Below are 16,083 nucleotides of genomic sequence, written 5' to 3' on the forward strand. Positions count from 1 at the left end.
ACATTAACAGAATCCTCAACATTCCTCTCTCGAAGAGGAAGTAAAAAGTAGTCGGCGAACTATTGGGTTGGAAACTGAGGGAGTGAGGATTTTGTCAGTACAACCTATTGACAAAATGGGGTTGCCAACCCCATAGTTATGGATCGCTGTGCGCGAAGATTTCGAGCGCTATCTAACGAAATTTACGAGTCATAAATTGGCGAAGCAACGACGCTGTCCGATGGCGCAATTCGACCCCGTAAAAACCGACGCACAGCTTAAATACAATGAACGAGGCAAAGCGACAGCGATAGCAGACCCGCGTGGGTCGACATTTCTCCGAGCAGTGACGTAACCGTATGCAAGCATCGCGAGATGCCCTGGAAACGGATCGTCCAATGGCCACAGTGTCCCCTTTGCCCCCTGACGCGATTTATCTTTATCGTTTCAAAGATTCTAACTCGGACGAGATTGTTCGATCGTTCGTTCAACTCGTCTTTTCGCCAAGCTTTTTTCAAAGTGCCCCAACGCTTATCGTTTGATTTTCGTTTCGAGAAAAATTTAAAGAATCGAAGAATGGTAGAAAACATGGCTGTGTCACCATACGTTATCAGTGGCCGATCGATACGAAGTTTGGTAGATATCGCGTGGATGAGATGGTAGATCTGAAATATAAAATCTTAAATTCGGGTCGATCATGATGGCAATTGAAAATTTGTTATCGAAGAAACGAAGAAATCCAAATGTTATACAACGAAGAACAGAGATCTCGAAGAATAGAGTTCGGAACGTTTAGAAAAAGTTGGGCAGAGCTGAGTACAATATCTGAGAATGCAACGTCTCGAGACAACGACGCTTGGAAGTTACGAAGTAAAATTCGAGAACCAAAGGAAGAGACAAAGATAGGAAGATCTAAAAATTTTACAAAGAAGCTTCGAATCGAGGTCATCGAATCAATCTCACGATAAAGAAATCCGATATTCTATCACTATCCTTTGAAGTACAGTTCAACTGTATTTTACCAGGACTTTTAGAATTATCTTCCATCGCTGCACAGGTTCTGCAGTTGCAAAACTTTGATTTCAGTGCAAGTTACACTGTAGACTCGCGTAAACTAGCTAAACGCGTTACCCCAAAACGCAACTTTTCCCAAAGTATCAGTTTCCTCCAAACAACTCCACCTGCAGACCTTCGATTTTCCTATATATATGTATGTATACTGAGCTATACGTGTTACATTTACCAACCAAAAACTCTTCAGCTTCTTTTACTTACAAAAATAACTTTCTTTTATTATCAGTTTGTTCCGCGAAAGCATCAAAATTAATGCTTCATATAGAATCTAATGTTCAAACAAATTATGTCAGTAACTCGGTTTAACAAATGCCATAAATTGAACCATTCTCAGTACTGCGTCATGAATAGTTTCAATGTTAATGATCAAACTGTTTAAAAATAATTATTTTTAGAGAAAAAAGGTCGTAGGAAGAAAAAACCATTGTGCATTGTATGCAAATTGGTTTACGTTCTTAATGATAGACTGCATATTTCTATACATTTATGGCAAATCTGGCCAAGGATACACAGGATGCCAATCTTGGTTTGACTTCTTGCGTTATATTCGTGAAAATATAAATGTCCATAAATGTCCGGGCTCTAATGATAATGAAGTAAACCACACATGACCGACAGAAAATAAGTTCGTGCTCAGAACATTCAAGAGGGTGAACAGGGCTAAGAAGTGTCGTAAACGTGAACGACTCAAGCGACTAACATTCACAATCGTCACGCGGAAATCGCACTTTTCTCTGGCGTAGCGAGTTTCTAACTTCTCGAGGGAACAATCGTAATGCAACATCAAAGCGAACTGGGGCAAAAAATGCCGGATAACGAAACATGAAAGTCCCGTGACTAGGAACTATTTTGAAAAAAGACCTAACACGAAACGTTATCGTTCTTATAAAAATAAGGAAGGTGAAAATAAAGCGAACAATGCATGTACAGTCAAAGTTGGAGACTAGGAAAAAGGAAGGAAAGAAATGAGAAGAAAGGAAGAAAGAGAGGAAGGAAAGGAAACGGAGAGAAAAGTAGTAGATTCTTCAATCATTCGTGAGTGTCAACGACACGAGGAACGAGAAACGTTTCGACGAACTTAATAGGATGACGTCTGGTCAAAAACTTCTCGTGATATAAGAATCTAATTACCGACCGAGCTGGATGGATATAAATTTCGCGCGCCAACTATTTCACAAGTTTCGAGGGGCGTTCGAGGACTCGAAAAAGTGGATGGGAAGTTCGGAGGTTCTTCGATGAGCTGAATAAGAACAGAATCGAAGAAGGGGGCTGAGAACCGGAGGAATTGATTGGTAAACGAAGTAAGAGATCGAAAGATTAGAAAATTCGGCGTATCGCGCGATCGTCGAATCGAAGTAATTGAAAGCATCGAAACGTTGATAAATGGATAAACTCGAACAACGATAAAGTCGAGCGACTGGAAACTGGAATACACGAATAGCAAATAAAAAATCGAGCAATAAAAATAGTTGGAACTGACTCAAATAAAAATCGAATAATTTTATAACCGAAAAGTTGAAATACTAAAAAGTCAAATCTTAAATGTTGCGATTCAATTTTCTCCACTACGATGCTAACCAAGAACACACGCAGTTTGAGTTATTATTAATTACCTACCATTTAAAAACTTGAACGATTCCAGTAATCGAAAAATTGAAACACTAAAAAGTCGAAATACCAAAATTTGGACCTAATTCCCTTAAAATACTAACAAGAATACGCACATCTGAACTGTCGGCTGTTTTGTCTAAAACGGCGTGGAGTCTCCAGGAATTTATGCGTGTTCACGGGGCATGGTTACGTACGATAAATACGTTCCGAAAAATTCCAAGTAAAAACGTGTTTACATGAAGGTTTTCGTACGACGAACGAGCCGGCGACTCCAAAAATACATCATCCGGCCCTACCGTAACGCGCTGCAACTCCATATTTTAAGACGCGTCACCGGAACTGCATAAAAACACGGCGCAAGCATGCACACAGAGGAGACAAAGTGCAACGGCGTGTTTCGGTCCCTGTTGAACGCTGCGCGTTATATTACTGTGCAGCGAGGGAGCCAGTGACGACGAACGTTGAAATACGTGGGACGTATCTGGTATGACGCGACCAGTGACACAACGCAATTGCAATGCCGGCTGTCACTGTCGCGTTTATTAAGTCATACTTCGCCATGGATTCGACGAAGCATCGGATATTTCTTTGAACTCAAAACGCGCGCGTGTCACATGGGTAAACGTCTGTAATGTGGATTTTAACAAGATACGAGGTGCAAAGAACACGGTTTTACTACTCTTAATATCTCCATATTAGCGAGGCACGGATGCTTTCAGAGCACGTGAAACGAGTGCATCATCGGAGTACGTGTGGTTTGAGTGGAATGTCAGGCGAAAACAACGCGACGCTGAACCTTTTAAATAACTGACACGTTATCGTTACTAGTTCTTAGAATCGACTCTATGGGGGCGAGTGTTTGATATGGAGTACGTAAACAAATGTGGCACAGATCCGTATCTCGCTCGTATTTAATAGAGAAAACAAATATTGCGATCTTTTAAACATACTGCCGCCGTAATTTAGACACTTTACGATGTTAATGTAAATTGAATGTTTTCTATTTGTTTTATAATTATTTTATTACAAACCTGTTAATTCACCGGAGGCATATGTGTCTTATACCGTAAAATATTGAATAAAGCGAAGTCTGTTAAGATTTTTCAATAAATATAACGATTAAGTGTTCTAATACTTATGGTTGCCAGTGCATATCCTACTCTCGTCAGACCTCCACCTACTTAGTTGCATATCGCCTACTGTCTGCCTGTCTCGAAGTTCCAGTGTAGTATATATACGCCTGTGACACACATGTTACGTTCGATCGCAGCTTTACGCTCGTTCGGTCCTCTTTCAGCCGGCAGAGGAGAACTCGTGACTTCATGCCCTCGTTCGTGACTCGCTCGTCCGTCAACCGAGTCGAAAGTCGAAACTAGGCACGGTTAACCTATCCTTCCTACTGCAATGTACACTTCCCTTGAAGAGCACGATCAAAATGTTCTTGCATTCGATTTCATACAAACGACACGACGACGAGAGGTAAAATGAACCGAGAATTTGATTATCCGGCGCGAAAAGACTCAGCCGATATCGTATTTCATATCGAAATTAGTTACACGCTTTAATGACAGCATATGAAATTGAGATGCTGACTCACCGGTAGTCTTCTTATCCGACGATACTCCTGTCTGTCACGTTGCACAGCTCATCCAAGTATTCCAATCCACCGTTCTTCGTTTCTTGAAACCTCCGATGAAATGTTCAGGCAACGGTGACGAGTGGCAACATTGAGTAACACTGAACAAAGCACATGAGAAACTTCGATTGATAACCACGCGGTTCGTAGCGTGCTCTTTTGCGACCGAACATGAACCACAAAAACTTCCCAGACGACCTGCACGGCACAAGATCCGACAGCCGACTGACTTCACGCGGATGCTGCGGCGAGCGTGTTGCCACGCGTCCCCTGCCACACGACGCGCACATCCCCACCACTCTCCACTTCCCGTCTCGCTCGCTCGTACTCAAACTTCCCTAGCTCTTTCTCTTTCTAGGGTTCCCGTTTCTGCACGTGCGAGCAGCATTCAACTTGTCTCCGAGTCGCTTGAATTTTATCAAACACAAAAATTGGATCTTAACTGAATGTCGAACAATTATTTGGTCCCATGATCATTCACAAACATAGAATTTTTTACTTCAGGCTGCATCGGATGGGAATATTTCAAAGTGAGATATCTTGGAAATAAGATTACATATACATTCCCTTAACCTTAACCTATTCTCCGTATTTCCTTAGCTCTGAGCGAAATATTCGTTCCACAGAAAATATTCAAACAGAAGAGGGACGATATAACGGAAAATCCACTTGATTCAAAACATACGCAGTATTCACGAAAAAAGATACATCTACTTACAAGTCCAAGCGTCTACCTTCGAGATCATTCCACCATGAATTCACGCTTCGAAAAATCAAATCAAACAATCGAAGTTCTAGACGGTTCGCACGAATTCCCTTTGAATCTGTATTTCGTGCTCGAGCCTTCACCTGGTTTCGTCGCTTTCTTTATTTCTTCGAGTTTTGTAACATCGCACCACGCGTTCGTCATTGTGTCTTTCTCTATCGCGTGTTCTCGTCGCTTCTTTATCCTTCTCTCCCCGGCCGGTGGCCGTTCCATTTTTCTCGCTCTGATGTTCTTTCTCTCGTAAACAGTGGACATCCTCCGCGTCGTCTTCTTTCGCCATTCGACTCATTTCGTCCGCGTTTTCCACGATGCGACGCCTCATTTTCTTCTTAATCGTTTCGCTTTTTCCGTTCCCTTTTCGGCTGCTCGTATAATAGCCTCCTACGCGGTTTGCTTTTCCATGCACCATCGTAAACGTCTCTGTTACCGATTCGTTTCATTTCACCAGCGCGCTCCTTTCGTTCCATCATCACCCTTTTTCGACTTGCTTGGTCTCTGTCGCGCTCATTGATGGCGTTAGCATCCTATTCTTGCCAGTCTTGTCGGCAACAAGATAGCGTGCATTTACACCCGCGTCCGGACGTTACGTTCGCGTCGTTCCATTAGCATAAAGCCCTTCGTACGCCCTTTAAGTATCAAAAATTCCGCTTGTAGACGCTTTCGCAGGAAACACGGCGACAAAGTTATAGACGTAACACCCGTTGTCTAGCCAGTTTCATCACTGTTCTCTTTTACAGAGCGAAAGAGTAAAGGAAAATTTGAACATTCCACGCTGTATCGAATCGATTTCCAGTTTAACGAGCCTTGTAACAATGGTTGATTTCTTGTCCGTTTATTTTTTGGGATTGCAATTTTTTACATTTTTTTATTTTGTGTGAAAAGCTTTGGATGAATTATACGTGATACACAAAAACTAAGAGGAGGTAACAGCTTGATTGATTCGTAATAATACATATTAATCGTCACTGTGATATTTATATAAGTTAATAGCAAATTCTTGACTGAAAGCAGTACGTGTCTTTTTTCTATAAAATTAACATACACACACACAAATTGTAGATTTGAATGATCTAAAAACCCGTGAGTGACGTGTTAATATTAAATAGGCCAACCATCCATGCGCTCATTAGTCTAGAATACTATACAAATTATTTAAAACACAGGATTTCAATAATAAAGCAGTGTCTGGATACTTTTGATCAATACTTGCCAGTAACGTAAATTGAGGAGCTTTCTGGTTTCTTCTTCTTGAGAAGATTGAAAGTAATCTTTGGAAAAAAGCATAATCTGCTTAGTGCATCTTATGCTTGGATTGGTAATTATAATGCTTCTGAAGGAAATTTGTTCTTTTATATTTGCAAAATAAATACAAATTTCATAAAATAGTCCCACTATTTCATTATAAATACTATATTCCATTTTTTAGAAAATTCCTCAAAAGTCATAACTTTTCATAATAATTTTATAAATATACCGCGGTATTTGTGTGTATATTTCAATTGATTTTTGTACATACAATTATTAGTACATACATTATACATACATAATACATACATACATACAATTATTAGTACATACATTATACATACATGTATGTATGTATTATACATACATACATAAAGTATATGCAACACGTATATTTACCATTATTTAAGTATACTCTTCGACAAGAAAGTACTACAATTCACGTAAGTATACTAGGATAAATGTTTGAATACTCGAATGATTTTTTATACATATATAGTATACTTATCATTATTTAAAAGTATACGTGATGCCATATTTTCCAAATATCCAAATTTCTAAATTTATACGTTTCTTATTTACAAATCTCATCGATTGCTTTGCAGCGTGAATCACATTATTTGAAATACATTATTTGAACAGAAAATACGAATCGCAGTTATTCAATTATATATTCAATTATGTATTCAATCCGGAAGAGCTGAACGGCGCGAGTGAACATCCACGCGCAATTATGTCGGTCGCGTGGTGTTCCACGGAAAAACTACGTTGGTTCCATGGAAATACTACGTTGCTTACGGGATTACGCGATGCTCCTCTGTTCATCCAGCTCGATAAAATCGTAAATACACGTTCACGGCCGCGCCAGAGAAAGCGCCGGGATTTAACAAAACAGGTAGAAGGGGAGCACGTTCCGAAAGATTAGCAACAAAGAGACCCCTTTGTCAGGAACTTCCCGTTAAGCGACCATCTTTCCTCCCTTCTTGCCCCGTTCTGTTTCTTTCCAATCTTGCTTTTTCCACCCCCTCCTCGCTAATTCTTCGTCCAACCCCTTTCTTCGTTCCGACCCGATACACGTGCAACGTATAGGTTCTTTCATTCTTGTTGAATGCTGCAATTGAACTGAATCTCCTACTTAGCAGAATGCGATAAGCAAGGTTTACGATGATCGTGTTTGTAATATAAATGTTGGAAGGACAATTCCGGCTCAGATAAATCTTCTTTTATGGATTGGATATTATGCACTCGTTAATTTGTGGATTATGTCTTTTGAATGTGAAAGATTGTTGAAAGACAGAATATTTCTTTAAACAGGTTGAAATTATAATTACATGTTTATTTTATAAGAATGATAGGTAGATACCTCCTTAGACGTCATAACGATACCAACTTCTTGAAAATATAGCACTTTTTAATGAATTAAAAACTCTATCGTTCCTGATCAATCTTTCGATATTTAAAACAATGAACGACTTCCGGCAATGTTCGGATAATGAAACATCCTGTCCTGTGCGTTTATATATATGCGCGGGCTCGCTGAAACTTTTCGGTTTCGTCTGCATTTTCCCCAGGCAGGTGGTAAGAACGGCGCCGTGGCTGGGAAGACTTTTGCGAACTTGTAAGAAATTAAAGTTTCTTCGTGGAACTCCACCGCAAGTCCTTCTGCATCGTCGTCGCCAGCGTCGTCGTCTTGGTCGTTTACTTCACGATGTGCTATGCTCTATCTAGCTACCGAAAGTCTAAGCCCCACGCAAGGGATATTGTGAGAAAATAAATCGACCGATCTACCGATGTATGCAGCGAATTAAGCTGACGTAGTAATAGGAAAGATGAGTGACAGTGGATTTTTCGTGAATATTCAGAAACCAATTTTTGTGATGATTACTATTATAAAATGTCCGCGAAACACTTTACTCTGTCAAGAACGACTACATTTTGATTGAGTAAATAGACGTGGACGCTGTTCAATTTACAGTCAGCCGACGGCCATTAGTGGCCAGTGAGCCACTCTCTTATGGACAGTATCAGAATGTTCTCTTTTCAACGCCACTACGATGGCCATCATTCCATATTAAGAGCGAAAGGAAATAAAATGTATAAGAAAAAACAGATTTTTCGTATGAACGGAATTTTTGCAAGTTTCCGCTCAAAGAACATAACCAATAACGTTGCTACTTTGTCCACAGAAAATTTGAAATTCGGTTACTTTCCTACGCGGGTGATCGATGAGGTAGTGAAAAATGGAACTCGAAGATAAGGGCGAAGCATGTTTCCAGGCTCGAAATGGCGAAACAATGTATAGTTGGAATAGAGTATAGGATGTCCCGCGCGACTGGGACAAACTCCGAGATGGTAGAAGATAGAACAGGATTGAATTCTTCAATATACACATATTCAGTCCGAAAGTGATGGGATTCGAAAGATTTTAAGGTTACCTCTATTTTTTGAAGGAGCGTATGAAAAATTGATTGGAATTGGAAGCTCTGGCTGTGTTTATGAACGAATTTTGTGCAATGAAATATTCAAGATTGAAGCTTTTATGAAAGAAGATGTATTCATGAATGAATGCAGAATTTATGAATGACGAAGTAGTTGAATGGTAGATATATCCAAATGGAACGGTACGGTTTAAAGAGCATTCATTTAAGAGAGGAAATTAATCTTATCATTTTCATCACTAGCTTCCATAGCTGTTATTTAATTACTGTAACTATATCTAATGCACATCGTACTTTGCTAAGTTATTTATTAACTAAATGATAAATATATTTATTTTCAGTAAAGTTGATCTCAAATTTTAGTACATTCTATTTTCTATATACAGCCATCTGTGTTGTATTGTCATGTTTCTATTATGAATAACTAAAGAAAAAACAATCTCCTTCATACACTGAAATAATATTCGATCTTAAAGGATTAATTATAATAACAATTAAAAGGGAGAAACTTCCTAAGATATCAAACGTCAAACGCTCAATAACAGAATATTATTCACTGATGAAGGAACTTCACAAAACTCCTAACAGTCTATCGAAAAGGTAGTAACTTGCGCAAATTATCCAAAGACTACCAATGAACAATCATCGGTAATTTCCTTAGCTCCTCCTTCTTGCTCTTTGAAGTCGTAAGACAAGGTGGAGAATACGGTTACTGTCGAGAGGAAACGTAAAACGAACGGGCCTTTACCTGATTGAACAACAGAATCGATTCACACGCAATAAAAGACATCTCGTGAATACATGATTGCACCTGCATCGAGATCTAAGTCACTGAAAGTTGAACGATATTTCCTTTGTTCTACGCTCGCTTAAAAAGTTCGGTCCCGTTCGTGCGTTTCATCGTCCTGCGAAGAAGAAATCTCCATTTTTCCGCATCCAGCCAATTGCAACGATATATGCAACGGAAATTGTGCGAGAAAGCGTGTCTGAAGAATAGAGAAAGAGACGCAACCTTACCTTTTACAGATCTTAGTCTTTTTCGTAACAGATCTGTAAATATCTTTTTAAATAAAATATATTAATTTTACTGTTCTTTGGATAATCATCATCCAAATCTACTAACATTTACTCGAAATATTTTCTTCTACCCTGCACAGTTAAAGTATCGCAGCTGATATATTTGAAAACTATTTTCGGAACATTTCAGAAATAAAAAATCAGCTCGTTCCGATAAAACGCTATCAGCGAATAGGAACGATCGCCAGGTGATGAATCGTTCTGTTCACATGTTACCTGACAAAAAGGGAAAATAAACCACGTATTCGTAATCAATCGGAAAATTATGCATGAAAATTATGTCACAGGCTGAACCGTAAAAATCGAAGAACAAACAGTACGCGAAAAAAGTGTGCACCGTACACGCGATAGAGGAGAGAAAAAGTCGAATGCTTGCAAGCATGTTTGTAACAACGTCATCGTAAGGACTATTTCTCACGAAATTCGACGAGTGAGAAAGGCGCATAAATATGCATAAACGCACATATATCAAATAAGCTGCGCACGAGCTAAACCTAGTTGAGAATCGTCCTATCCTGCTCGTGCTCGTAGAGACGTCTCCGATAAAAAGCGGAAGATTATGGTTGTACCTGACCAAGCAGCCGGCTACGATAATTGCAACGTGCCGGAGTAGAAACGGAGCCGAGCAAATGCAGGATATGATAAAGATCCGGCTGGCATGGAGGCCGAGATTAAAAACGTGGAATTACGATTGTGAAACTGCAAGGCGTGATACGTTGTAGTTTACGTCTACTGGGAATACAAATAGTTGGTACAGCGTACCAACCGATGAGAAGAATGATGATTCGATTTGCAATGGTTGCGAACACGCGAGCATACGAACGCAGCGAATTATCGCAGGAAGATTAAATTAACTCTCTGAATTGGCTTATTAATTTTTCGCCTTCATAATATATCGAATTACGTACGTCGGTTTCGCTCGGAGTCTCTGACATTTGTAGCGAATTATTCACAGAAATATTTCAATTGATATTCACTGATATTACGATCGGGTATCTTCTATTACAACATGTAATTCTCAAAGTAGAAGGATTGATAGATTAAAATAGATCGCTCTCTGTATACACCTTTGATAACATGGACCAAACGCTTATTGCGATTTGGACCGTAAAGGATTAAGATCAATCGAGTTATTTATATCGTCGACAAGAATCTCCTTTCTACGATACTTACATTCCCAACTGCGTATTACAAATTCTAAAAATCCAATATATATATATTACATTGTAAAAGGCAATTGTTTTACGGTTATTCTTTATTATAGTACCATATAATTATGGCATGTACCAAGTCCATAGAATCTCTTCACTTTTTCGCTCGATTGGTACGAATTAATAGAACTGCTCCATAGTAACGATCTTCTTAGCAATGACAACGACGAGTTCTGTTTATCGGCTTCTACATTTCGTTTTCGCGACATCAAATCTTTGTACTCATACGAAAATGCTACTACATGTTACAAAGTTTAATTGAACTAACATACGTAACGTTATAATAATACGATGATGTATAATATAAATATTCTTTACAGTAACTGTAAATAGGAATATTTTAATACACATTCAAAAAATACGTAACATTTTAAACAAAAATATATCCGAAATATACAAACAAGAATCTATTTCAATTAAATCATCAAAAATCCTTGCACCTAATTATATGCATTGTACCATCGTAAAATCTGAAACGCTTTAGATTTAGAACTATCGTTTGCTATTATCAGCGAATAACATTCCCTCGCTTCCAGCTTTTGTCCACTCCAACTTTTCTACTTAAACCGAACATTACGTCATTGCCGTTAATATAGGCACACGATTTCTTCGAGCAATCCCAAAAGGGAAAAAGGCGCGTCCCGTTGAATGAACGTCGAGGGTAACGGCGATTTGTCACCTGGACGGTCCACCTTTTCTTTCCGAGCTACTCGGTTTACGCATTAATCCTGTCGGATGAAAAAAACCCGCGCAAACAACGTTTCAACGTAACCCGTGCACGCTTTATTTCGTCGCCCCCTTTTACGCGGAACTCGCCTGGTTTCCCTATCTTCTTTCTCCTACTTCGTCCTCTTTCATTTTCTCTATTTCCACTCTCTGTGGCTGCACAAACAGCGGCCTCCTTCCGTCTTGCTCGCACGCTCCACGTTTCCGCAGCTACACGCGCGGAAATTGTTGCATACAGAATACACAGGTCACAGGTATGGTCGCGCTATGACACGCGAGCCCGTAATTAAGCGGGGCTTTAATTTATTACTTGTAATTCACGATTATTAAACAGAGGGAAGGGAGAAAGGGAAAGCGAGCAGCTTTGGCGAAAATTGTCGGCGAGACGTGTAATTAGAGATAATTATGCGAGCACCGATGAGGAACCAGCGGGTGGGGCGATGGAACGAAGAACACGGCTTGATACGCGTCACCTTCGCTAATGATCTCGTCGAGTTGATAATCTTCTAATCGGTGACACGTTATTTGCATTTGTACTAGCTTTCAAGGCAGATACTTATGACTTAATGGATTCTTTTTTCTTCGTCTGTTTCGCACAGTAGTTACTACAAAAGTAACAGGAACGAATAGACAATAGGGAGAAAAATGGAAATCGTTGATACGTTATTTGTGTTTTCATCAACTTTCAGAGAGGATAAAGTGGAAATTAACCAACAATAATCTAATTCAATACTAATCTAAATTATTGATCGCATTTGTGGTATAACATGTAGTATGTGTACAATATTAATCGGAGATTAAATGGGTTTTCTATATTAACACTCTGCGAACAATGAACCCATATATGCGTTCAGCGTAAGCAATCAGCTTATTGTTAGTCGATAAATCCAGATACACTTTTAGCGGAAACGATCGACGTTGCGTTCACGTAGATTAGCTATTTGATTTAAATGAATATCCAGTATTTAAAAAATGTTTCCGTTCATGCTGATTAATTACAATTCAATTGTTATAGAATATTTACATTAATAATATTATTACTGTGACTGGAAAATAATATACATGTGAGGAAAAGTGCAGAAATGTGTGCACAATAATTTATTACAACATCTTGTAGTACCCATAAACTATAAAGAAATATGTATAAAAGATGTACAATGTTATAATATTTTATTATAAAACAATCCTTTATCTATGCACGTGCTTAGGTAAGTACGAATATAAGTAAGGAGAAGATGGAAAAATTACAATCAGAATAATTTATAACTTAATATTGTACATATGTAACACGTGTGGTTAGGGATGTTTAGCTCATGTTTGATGCTACGTTTCCAAGTCTATTTCCTTAAATTATCGCGTTTTCAGATGGTCGGGTATCTCCTTTGAATTAGAATGCCAGCACCGTGAACATATTCTCGGGTCAGAGGCTGTTTTCTCGAACGCATAAATATTTCATTGAATTTCATATGCACTCCAGGTTGGTGCAACAACGAGTAGCCGCGAATATTTTGCTCGGAACAAACGGCCAGGGACCATGGGAAGCGACTTTTATTTCGTCACGTTTACAAAAGAAACGAGTCTCACCGTTTTTTCAAAGGGCCATTTATTTACGCGATACGACGAAAAAAGGAAGTAGAGAGACGAATAAAACGAAATTGTAAACGGCAGAGGAAATTTTAAGTTGAAGGTTAATAGTTAAAAGCGTTGATAGGTAAAAGTGGAATGCGTTTAAGATCGAATTACTATTGGAATCGAATGGTTGACTTAACACATTCCTCTCGACGAATATCACGATGATCTCGAGGTAAGAATTATTTTTGTTACACTCTGACGTTACATGTGTTGTACAAATAATATGCTACTGCTAGATAATTTGCGATTTTTTTATCGATGTAAAATAAAATAAAAGTAGTACATGGAATAAAATATAATTTTATGGGAAGGGAAGTGATTCTGACGTATTTGATATATACGCATCAAAATATAATTGTTTAAATTAACCTACTTTATTTGTAAAGCTTGCATAGACATTTATCAGCGAAGAACAAATCGAAATGAGAACGTAGAATAAAATATAATTTCTTTCCGAGAGAAATTTTCAATTTGACATTTTATATTCTCTCCCGGATCTTTCACGAACATCAGTACAAAATAAATCGAAAGGAAATAAGTCGGATCTACAATAAAGACAGAATAAATCGAAAGGAAGACGTAGAATGAAACATAATTTCTTGCAGAAAGGATTAAGATACTGAATTATATGATATTTGAAGTATTTGTTGCACACCAAGGATCATTATTTAAATAATGATAGTTTACTTCGGTCCCAGATGTTTGTATCGATGTTTGTTCATTTCCGTTCGCTTTTAGCCGTGGAATTCCTGGCAAAGAGAACCGTTTGCGGCGTTTAATTAGACCATTTGAAGGTTCGGCTGCGAAGGTTACCGTTTGTTCCGGCAGGAAACACAAATACTTTGCGGATCGATTCTGGAAGCAATTTTCATCGGTCTCTTACTTGTTCTCGAAACGCGAGCAATCTGAAATTTTCGAGTGAGCAACGTTTAACCTCCCTCAATTACTCTACAATTATCCAACTGCGTGCAAGTAAATTGGTCGTACGTAGACGGAACTTTGGAACAATCAATTTGAAATTATTTTCTTAAGAATAATTTTTAAAACTAACGTATATATATAGATAGCGTTTGTAATATTAATATCGTTATATATTTATCCGTTTGCTTTCGTTTGCTTGAATTTTAAATAGAAAAAGTTTGACCTAGCTCGTATAAAATTAATGGGCCTCGCAAATTCGTTTAAGAACTCGCAATTACGTTTTATCATTTATTTTTGCTTTATTACACGTCAATCATTATTCTTTATTTATAACATATGTATATTTCTGAAATCGTATATACGATATACATATATAAAGTGTACAATGGATTATTCAACTTTTATTTTTAATAAATCTTTATCGTACGTATAATTCAGGCTATGATTGAGGAAATTCGTGTAATGAAAAAGTAAAGCAGTTACAAATGAATTCCTTCGTGATTCAACATTCATTCAAAATGAATAAATCCACCGCGTATAATAATAAAAATGTCACTGTTCATTCTACGGCACAAAATAAAGAATGCAGGGAGGAATCGCATAAATCGAGGGAACGAGAGGCGACAGCAAGCAACTGCTGCATTATTTTCGCAGACATTAATTTCATATTGTTCGCGGACGCTGAGCGTTCGTCTCTGGATCGATCGATATCGTTGCACCGCGAGAACGTTTCAAAACCGATTAAAGATAGCGATTTCGGCGGGACGTGGTGAATCTTTAACGAGAGTTATATTCCCGGAGACAATCTCATCGGATCACGGTAAATATCATGCATCGAACACAAGCGCGACGGATACGTGATTCAAGCGCGGTGCAACGAACCCTCCTTCACTGTAAATAATACGGAAACGCTGCGTCTACGATCGTTCCTCGTCACCACCTTCCATTTATCCACCTTGACGCGGTCGACAAAAAGGAAAATGTTCTAGAACTACAGGATGCTACAAAAATACTGGCCGCTTAAGTAGAAAATGTTCGTGTTTTAATAATAAAAGGATTTAAACTCTGGTAACCTGTTATACGCCAATCATTTCAGTGAAATTTTTATAAAGAATTTCGAGCTAACCTTGTTGTCGAGATTACGCCATTTATGATTTCCTTCTTTCTTTATTCCGTATTTATCTTTACAATCTTTTAGTTTGAAACCTGATGAGAAAGAACCATCATAAAATATCGATCCAAGATAAGTTGCTCCATGTCAGCTGTTATAAACTTGAACTTTTCGAAGCATCGCATTTTTAATGTACAGCGGAATATAGCTGCAGTATAGATTGTCCGAAATGTTTCTTTCGTTTTATAAGGAAATAATAGACGCTCAATGTTTTGTTGTTTTATATTAGTTTATTGAAATATACATGAACGTAATAATAGAAATACAACGAAATGGATCATACCTAATTCAATAAAATAATATAAAACAGAAATTGTTGTTTATCTATTATCATCTTATAAAACGAAAGAAACTTTTAGGACAACCTAATATATCTAGAATTTTTTTTCAAAATCTTTTAATTTGCGTATATGAGCGAGTTATAATTCTAAGATGTCTAGTGGCATCGAAAGAATTATTGTGATGTTATTGGGTTGGCAACCCATAATATATTCCTCGTGGTATTCCTTATCATCTCTGATTTTTATCATCCATAAGCTGTGCGATTTTAAACATCGTTGTAATTTTGAAGCGTTCTATATCTGTGGAATTTATCG

The 16,083-nt window shown here is 38.1% G+C and overlaps 1 protein-coding gene across 5 annotated transcripts in view; it reads right to left on the bottom strand.

Moving 5' to 3' along the window:
- Nucleotides 1–16,083, bottom strand: part of LOC100645804 (prolyl 4-hydroxylase subunit alpha-1) — a 375,646-nt gene that overhangs the window by 223,875 nt on the left and 135,688 nt on the right. For 4 of the 5 annotated variants that reach the window (XM_048411099.1, XM_020866004.2, XM_048411098.1 and 1 more), the window contains exon 1: nt 4,262–4,540. The exons of the other annotated variant lie outside the window; for it this stretch is intronic. The gene's annotated coding sequence lies outside the window, so the exon portion shown is untranslated. Of the gene's footprint in view, nt 1–4,261; nt 4,541–16,083 lie in introns of those variants that run through there. 5 annotated transcript variants of the gene reach the window in all.

This window comes from Bombus terrestris, chromosome 12 (genome assembly GCF_910591885.1).
Source record: "Bombus terrestris chromosome 12, iyBomTerr1.2, whole genome shotgun sequence".
Lineage (NCBI taxonomy): Eukaryota > Metazoa > Arthropoda > Insecta > Hymenoptera > Apidae > Bombus > Bombus terrestris.